The sequence below is a fragment of the Oncorhynchus kisutch genome, linkage group LG5 (genome assembly GCF_002021735.2).
Source record: "Oncorhynchus kisutch isolate 150728-3 linkage group LG5, Okis_V2, whole genome shotgun sequence".
In the NCBI taxonomy this organism is placed as follows: Eukaryota; Metazoa; Chordata; class Actinopteri; order Salmoniformes; family Salmonidae; genus Oncorhynchus; species Oncorhynchus kisutch.
This window is the reverse complement of record NC_034178.2, coordinates 33055422-33064705: the sequence shown is the minus strand read 5'-3', so window position 1 is coordinate 33064705 and position 9284 is coordinate 33055422.

Below are 9284 nucleotides of genomic sequence, written 5' to 3'. Positions count from 1 at the left end.
AGGTGACAGTTCACAAAACACTAAGACAGCAGCATACCATAGGGTCAAGAGGAATTCTGTGGATTTAGTACATTCGTATTAACCTTCTTTTTTTTGTTGATCAAACACCCATCGCAACCTGCTAGAAATAATTTGAATTCAGATGTAGCCCATCATGGACAATGTTTTTATTTTGATCTCCTAAAGATAGTATCCATGTTCCTGCATATTTTTCTGCTTTCCATAAAGAAAGGAATGAGCCGCTGTATCATTGCAGTGTGTTGCAGTGCATTGTGTTCCCCTGGGAGTTAATTTGGCAGTCAGTGAAACACCACCTGCAGCTTTGAGTGGCATCATTAACAAAAGGTCACATGTGCTCACTGTGAAATTATCCACACATGAATTTCTCATTGACTTGTTAATACACCTGGATTTCCTAGCCTGGGGTGATAGTTTGCCCTTTCCTGTCTGCAGGGAAATGATGCTAACCCCTGTGTGTGTGTGGCTGATACATGATACAATTCACAAGTTGTCGTTGTTACCACTGACTCCTGAGTTTGGGGTCTAGAATTAGATAATGAATACATACTGAAAAAGTAATTGTCAAATACAGCAAACCACAGAGGATAGTACAACAATATTAGGATATTGGACCTACCTATCCAATGTCAACCTTTCTTCTAGGGGGGAAAAAAGCTATAGGGACCAAATCTTTCTCTTCCCGTTTTAATTCCAAATATCATTACAATGTGAACAGCGAATCTCATTTTGAACTGTGTATCATCTCCATTTGGACAAGCAGCTTTTAGACAACCGAGTGGTCAGGGGAGTCAAGTAGGGTTGTAGCACACTCACTCCAACAGTGTTTTCACAGTAAAACATGTGCCTAGGCAAGTCATGTGTAATGCATTGATCCATGTAACAGCAGTGGGAAAATCCCATACACTGATACCATGACTGCTGCCAACGCTACTCTTCAACAAAGTGCCTGACCAGCTACACTGACAGAGGAGGTCACTGACTTTGATTCATGTTTAAGATATCTCAGAGGTATATATTTGTGTTGTGTAGAATAGATATTCCCACCACTTGGCAGATTACAACATGCCTTATCTTCTCTCAGTATAGCTAGTTATTCGAAATCAGGTCTGTTTATGATTAGAGACTGTCACAATGTGTTCAGTTTCTCACATTTTTGTTCAGGCTGAATCTAACGATGCCAAGCTGAGCATCTCCAAGAATGGGGCAGTCAGAGAGCCAGGCCAGCAGCAACTTCTAGCATCAAACTGAGTAGCTATCACAGACCAAGACAATCATCCTGTCATAGATTTACTCCCTGCAGCCACCCAAAAGCTGGAAAATGTATCTGTCAGTTGTATTTAAAATGTTTAAACCTTGACACATACAGTACATAATGTCAATGCTCTAGAATATCTAAAGTACACTGTTAGAAAAAAAAGGGTCCCAGATGGGTTCTTTCGCTGTCCCCATAGGAGAACCCTTTAGTCGAATTACCTCGACTAACCTGTACCCCAGCACATTGACTCGGTACCGGTGCCCCCTGTATATAGCCTCATTATTGTTATTTTATTGTGTTAGTATATTGAATTTTTTACTTTACTTTATTGAGTAAATATTTTCTTAACCAACAATGCAGTTTTAATAAAGTAGAGTTAAGGGCTTGTAAGTAAGCATTTCACAGTAAGGTCTACACCTGTTGTATTCGGCGCATGTGACAAATCAAATTTGATTTGATTTTTAGTTCCAGGTAAACACCTTTTTGGTTCCAGATAGAACCCTATGTGGAAATAGTTTTACCCACTGGGCACAGAAGTCTGTAAAACAAAATGTTTTAAATGTACATTTGGTTGAGTTGTCAACTAACATGAATTCAACGTGAAATCCTTAGATTAAAAGTTGGGTGAAAAAAATATACAAAATTCCCTTATGTTGACTTTTTGCAAATCCAGTCAGTTTTCCACATTGTTTTTGCCCAGCAGGTACATGGAACCCAAAATGGTTCTACTTGGAACCAAAAATGGTTATTCAAAGGGACAGTCAAAGAACCCATTTAGGATGTAGATAGCAATTTCTAAGAGTGTAAGATCATCTTATGCTGCACATTTCCAAAACTCCAAAATGTCTGTACGATGTAGAATGTGTCCCGGTGCTACCCCATGCCACTGCTCTGGGGGAAAGGGAAGGTGTGTGAGTATTCATTTGTGGTTCTTCAACACTAATAAATCTAGGAGCAATGCTAACACTGCACAGATGTGAGGAGGCTGGAGTTTTCCCTGGCTTTAAACTGGGAGCCCAAAGTCTACCACTACAGGAGATGAATGGTGTGTGGGTGGCCGCCTCATTGATTTTGTGTCGGAAAGATTAGTGCATGTTAAGGTTACACACTCAGGGATGGGATATATTTAGTGGAACATACCCCTTTAGCCCCATTGCAAATTCCTCCCGTCCTCAGCTCAGAGACTGGTCTCATCCTAGTCAGGAGTTGTGTCTGTGCTAGTGTTAAGCTTCCAGGAGACAGAGAGGATTCTTCTGCCTGCCTGTCTCTCCTCTCAGCTAAGCCTAGTGCTTAATCATCACATCTACATCTGCAATAGATCTCTAGAACTGCATATTCCTCAAACACCACAATCAGCTGTGCCGGGCAATGCTGACTTGTGAGAACAGCTTTTGAACCATATTTTTCCCTGATAACAGCTTAACAAAATGTAATTGTCCAAGTGATGCAGTCCACAGACTACCCCTAATAAACAAACAGTAGATTCACACACAGGCCCACTTAATTATCAACAAGCGCCATTGAATGACCCATCTAAAGGTCAGTCACAGCAGGCACTTACTGGAGGTCCAGAGTTCCATGGCCTCGTTGTAAGAGCCTGTTGGCCAATAGCGCTCCTTTCTCAAGTGGAGCTCCTACAGTGAGCAGAGCAGTTTTATTACCAATTAGTACTCTTTATTGTATCCGACACACTTTCCAGGGCGTGACACAATGTAGACTAAAACACTGTTAGCATACTGCATGGGTATTACATTGCTGAATGTCAGGAAAATTCCACAAACTGCTAGCTGAGCAACACTCAACTTAGTTTCTTATATCGAGGCGGAGTTGAGTTTTTATATCTGGTCACAAGATTTGCTAGCAACAACATTGAGTCACCATCAAATCAAATGTGATTTGTCACATGTTCCGAATACAACAGGTGTAGCCCTTGCAGTGAAATGCTTACTTACAAGCCCTTAACCAACAATGCAGTTGATCAATTGATACTTGTCAAAAAAAGTCCATTCTGAAAATGCTTACCTGTACCCATGTTTGTCCTGTACAACTGCGGTCCTTCTGCGGGATGCTGAAATTCATACTTTAAATGAAAACGTTTGACGAACACAACCACTGCATTTTCAGAATTGACATTTTCACAAGAATCGACTGATGGTGACTCAATGTTGTTGCTATCAAAACTCAACTCCGCCTTGATATAAGAGAACAGAGTTGAGCGTTCCTCAGCTAACAAACTGCCAGTCACACCACAGTAGACGTACAGTACTGTACACAGAGGAACTGAGGCCTGTGCTTTACCATACAGACTACTCAAAGAGCTGACATCCCAATCTTGTTGTTCCCGTCTTTCTTCTAACCCGCTTATTTTGCGCATTTCGTTTAGCCCCAGGCCTAATACTTTGATGACAATCAGGAGGTCCCAGGGACCCATCTAAAGAAACAGAGAGGAAGTGCGAGGCTCAAACAGCCATGTGACATGTTCTAATGACATGCCACGCTGATGGGAATATGCTGTTCCCTCCCACATCTCCTCCCACTTGTCTAAACCCCCCCCTCCCTCCATCTAAACCTCTTCCCCCTCTCCGGTGCTGCTGGTGTGTGTTGGCTGAGAAGCTCTCTCGGCGTGCCATGCAGATGTAATCTACACCTCTTAGTGCTGAGAGCAGCGATTGAATCAAATGGAGGGCGCCGCCTCGGTGAAGGGCTGACAGGTTTGGCATAGCGACATGTAAGGGGATCTGCTTTCATACATGTCGTCCCAGGGGGCCGGAGCGAGAGCGACCTTTGTGATGCATACAGGGGTGAAACTGAGAGGCGGCGGAACACTGGAGGCGTGTGACAGCCAGGCTCATGGCAGAGACAGAGGAAGGGAGTGAGAGACATTGAGAAGAGGAGTGAGAGAGGCCTGGTGAGACAAGGACTGAGAGACCGCGAGAGACAGAGTGAGAGACATTGAGAAAATGAGAACTTGAGAGACTGAGATTAAGGGAGCCTTTTGAAGAGAGAAAGACTGAATGACAAAGATACTGATAAAGGGAGAGGGACTGGGAAAGAGAAACCCCCTGAGCTTAGAGAGTGAGGTACTAGAGACAGCACTCAGTGCCCATGTCACATACTCCAGTATCCATGCACATTGTACATTTGGTACTGGCTCTGACCCTGTACATAGCTTCCTAATTCATGTATTATTTATCATGTTTTTATTGTATCATTTTGTTTATTAGTTATACTATTTTGAAGACTGCACTGTTGGGTAGGGCTTGCAAGTTAAGAGTTTCACTGTACTTGTGCATGTGACAAATAAAACTTGAACATCGAGGGTGGATTATTATTGCAGTGGAAAGCCCATACAGTTGTTTTCTCAGAGCTAATGACTTGAGCAGGAGCCCTTTAGACTGTAGAGCCGATTCACAGAGGGTGTATGTGTGTAGAATCCTCCCAGAAGCCTGTGTTTAGAGCGTCAAGGGAGAGCCTTTGTTCCAGGCCTGTTAGCTACATGCTAACGTCCGTGAGGCATCATTAGAGTGCAGACTGGTCTGTGCCCAGTGCAGAATGAAAAGGGGAGAACAGACACAGGCACTTCAGAGAGAGTCCAGAGGTCAGTGTCCCCTGGACACACCAACCACAGAACAAAACACAGCCCCTGCTATGCTGCCTGCCTCTGAGGCTGACATGTGAGCCTCCCGCTTTGCTCAGTGCTACAGCGCAGCGACTCTTTTGCTTTGAAGAAGAAATATGTGTTGAAACGTGTAAGCACCTTTATGATGATTCTAAATCCGGCGCTCGGTTTAAAATGAAGTGATCCATCAAGAGCTCATTGACGTTATGAGACCTGTCCCTGGTTTACTTTTTCTTCTTCATCCGGCACTAGTTCATTTCAGGACTCATAAAATAAGCACTTTGAAGCACATTGAAAAAACAGAGGAGAGGATAGGAGAAGACAGAGGGAGGAAGCGAGAGTGAACATCGGAGCAGCTTTGGCTTGTTGTTTAAATACTCCCACAGCACTTACTGGCTCCCTCCAGCAGTATCTCATGCTAAAATATTAATCATGTTTGACAGCTGTTTAAACTATAAAAACAAATAAAGGATTGTGGCTGGGAAAGCAAAAAAAATGCCAGATGAGGACTGGAAATAGCTAAAAAGTCAGAGACAAGAGGTTTTATTATATTCCGTGCGGCAACATTCAAAACATTCCGGGTAGAATGTTAATATGACCCTATGACCTGTACTGGTGTAAAAGAACCCTGCTGGCATCTCCATCTCATGACTCTTTCTCTGGAACAGCCGGGAAAAGCAGTGTCAATGTAGACGGACAGGGTTTAATGAGATAAATGGGGTATAATCACGAGAGAGGTGTGCGATGATATGCACGTGCACACATGCTGACACATACATGCGGACAAACACACAGCCCGAGCAAGGCAGAAGTCATTTGCTGCATTTAGCAGCCTGATAGCACACGTCCACTAAGAATGGAGAGTGATTTAACGGACATTGCTCACACCAATTAGGGTGAATCAGTGAGGCAGCGCTGCGGCAGACAAGTGGATACAGGCCCAGTCAACACACAAACACGCACACAATGCATGGAGGTATCCTGTTCCGCCTGAAACAGCCTCCAACATTCCATAGTGCAATAAACATTACTCCTAGAAGGCCAACAGTTCAGTGCTATAACATGGCCTACAGTGCCTTGCGAAAGTATTCACCCCACTTGGCGTTTTTCCTATTTTGTTGCATCACAACCTGTAATTTAAATAATTTTTATTTGGATTTCATGGAATGGACGTACACAAAATAGTCCAAATTGGTGAAGTGAAATGAAAAAAATGACTTTTTAATTCAAATGGAAAAGAGGTGTGTGCATATGTATTCACCCCCTTTGCTATGAAGCCCCTAAATAACATCTGATGCAACCAATTACCTTCAGAAGTCACATAATTAGTTAGATTGCACACAGGTTAACTTTATTTAAGTGTCACATGATCTGTCACAATCTCAGTGTATATATACACACACCAGTTCTGAAAGGCCCCAGAATCAAATCGGTTTATATAGCCCTTCGTACATCAGCTGATATCTCAAAGTGCTGTACAGAAACCCAGCCTAAAACCACAAACAGCAAGCAATGCAGGTGTAGAAGCACGGTGGCTAGGAAAAACTCCCTAGAAAGGCCAAAACCTAGGAAGAAACCTAGAGAGGAACCAGGCTATGTGGGGTGGCCAGTCCTCTTCTGGCTGTGCCGGGTGGAGATTGTAACAGAACATGGCCAAGATGTTCAAATGTTCATAAATGACCAGCATGGTCAAATAATAATAATCACAGGCAGAACAGTTGAAATTGGAGCAGCAGCACGGCCAGGTGGACTGGGGACAGCAAGGAGTCATCATGTCAGGTAGTCCTGAGGCATGGTCCTAGGGCTCAGGTCCTCAGAGAGAGAGAAAGAAAGAGAGAAAGAGAGAATTAGAGAGCACACTTAAATTCACACAGGACACCGAATAGGACAGGAGAAGTACTCCAGATATAACAAACTGACCCTAGCCCCCCGACACATAAACTACTGCAGCATAAATACTGGAGGCTGAGACAGGAGGGGTCAGGAGACACTGTGGCCCCATCCGAGGACACCCCCGGACAGGGCCAAACACCACTAAGCAAGGGGAACCCCCAAGCAAGCGGCACTATGAAGACCAAGGAGCTCTCCAAACAGATCAGGGTTGGGTTATAAAAAAATATCCGAAGCTTTGAACATCCGACGGAGCACCATTAAATCCATTACGAAAAAATGGAAAGAATATGGCACCACAACAAACCTGCCAAGAGAGAGCCGCCCACCAAAACTCACGGACCAGGCAATGAGGGCATTAATCAGAGAGGCAACAAAGAGACCAAAGATAACCCTGAAGGAGCTGCAAAGCTCCACAGTGGAGATTGGAGTATCTGTCCATAGGACCACTTTTAGCCATACACTCCACAGAGCTGGGCTTTACGGAAGAGTGTCCAGAAAAAAGCCATTGCTTAAAGAAGAAAATAAGCAAACACGTTTGGTGTTCACCAAAAGGCATGTGGGAGACTCCCAAAACATATGGAAGAAGTTACTCTGGTCAGATGAGACTAAAATTAAGCTTTTTGCCCATCAAGGATAATGCTGTATCTGGTGCAAACCCAACACCTCTCATCACCCTGCGAACACCATCCCCACAGCGAAGCATGGTGGTGGTAGCATCTTGCTGTGGGCATGTTTTTCATTGGCAGAGATTGGGAAACTGGTCAGAATTGAAGGAATGATGGATGGCGCTAAATACAGGGAAATTCTTGAGGAAAACCTGTTCGAGTCTTCCAGAGATTTGAGAGTGGAACAGAGGTTCACCTTCCAGCATGACAATGACCCTAAACATACTGTTAAAGCAACACAAGTGGTTTATTAAGGGGAAATATTGAAATGTCTTGGAATGGCCTAGTCAAAGCCCAGACCTCAATCCAATTGAGAATTTGTGGTATGACTTAAAGATTGCTGTACACCAGCGGAACTCATCCAACTTGAAGGAACTTAAGCAATTTTGCCTTGAAGAATGGGCAAAAATCCTAGTGGCTAGATGTGCCAAGCTTATAGAGACATTCCCCAAAAGACTTTCAGCTGTAATTGCTGCAAAAGGTAGCTCTACAAAGTATTGATTGTTTTCAGTTTGTCTTGTTTGTTTCACAAGATAAAATATTTTGCATCTTCAAAGTGGTGGGCATGTTGTGTAAATCAAATGATACAAACCCCCCTCAAAAATCTATTTTAATTCTAGGTTGTAAGGCAACAAAATAGGAAAAATGGCAAGAGGGGTGAATACTTTCGCAAGACACTGTATATATCAACCATGTGAAGAGGCTACAGAATGGCTGAGAGAGAGAGAGAGAGACAGACAGTCCCGAGTACACCAACACACCACTTTTCATACAATACTGAGGTCACGTCAGCCATGTCATGATGAGAGTATACAAAGCATGACAAAATGAGGTAGTGGCCGGGACTCCTGGTTCCCTTCCTGTCCTCTGAAGCTGGAGCTGCTCTTGGTTTCAGCGCCATGCAGCCTAGGGAAAGATGATACTGTAGACCAGGGCCACAAAGGGAGAACGGAGCCGCCTGCGCCACATAGCATGTTAGAAAGAGGGAGCACAAAATAAATTACATTTGCACACCTATTGGAGGAGTCAAGCCCTGGAGACCACCTGATACATTTCTTCTTGAGGGCTATTCATATTTTCAAGCACAAGAATCACTATGTCTCTCAGAAAGGGGAGATGAGATTGAGTTTTCTATTAGTATGAACCAAAAGCCGCTGCTCTGTGTGTGTGTGAAAGGACTGCGACTGCACTGTCCTTGCCCCCCCACCCTCCCATTGAAAACAGGAGAGGAAATGTGCTTTCCCGTCTGGAATAATGCAGTAAAGGTAAATTTTTATGTAGGATTTTCCATCTTTACAGTGTGCTTAGTACTGAGGAGCAACAAGGTCTCAGCAAATACAGTAAGCATTAGCAGTGACAGTAAACAACTTCCTCTGTAAGAATCCACTATTGGTCCTCCTCTGCAGAACATGCGTCTTCAGAGACATTTGGCCCAAGACATTCTTTATACTGTTTATCTTCCATCGGTTCAAACCCAATTGACCATCTACTCACACAAAACAGATGTCACCACCAGTCCCAACTACACTCTGGTCTGACCCTCTCTTCTTATCTTCAGCAGTCATGGATAGATTGGTGGCAGGCAGCTACAGAGGACAATCTCTCACATTAGCCCAGACCAAAGAGTAATTACTGCGGTGTGTTGACCTCTGGGGTCAAAGGTCAAGCACACTGGCAAAAAAGGTGGGCCTATTTATCAAATCTCAGTCAAAACACAGCATACACATTCCATTAATGAATGCCTTGTATAATTTATAAAGGCACATTACTTAAACTGTAGTCCATTGAAAAATTGTTCCTTGGTGACCAGTATTAATTGCAGAAGCATGAA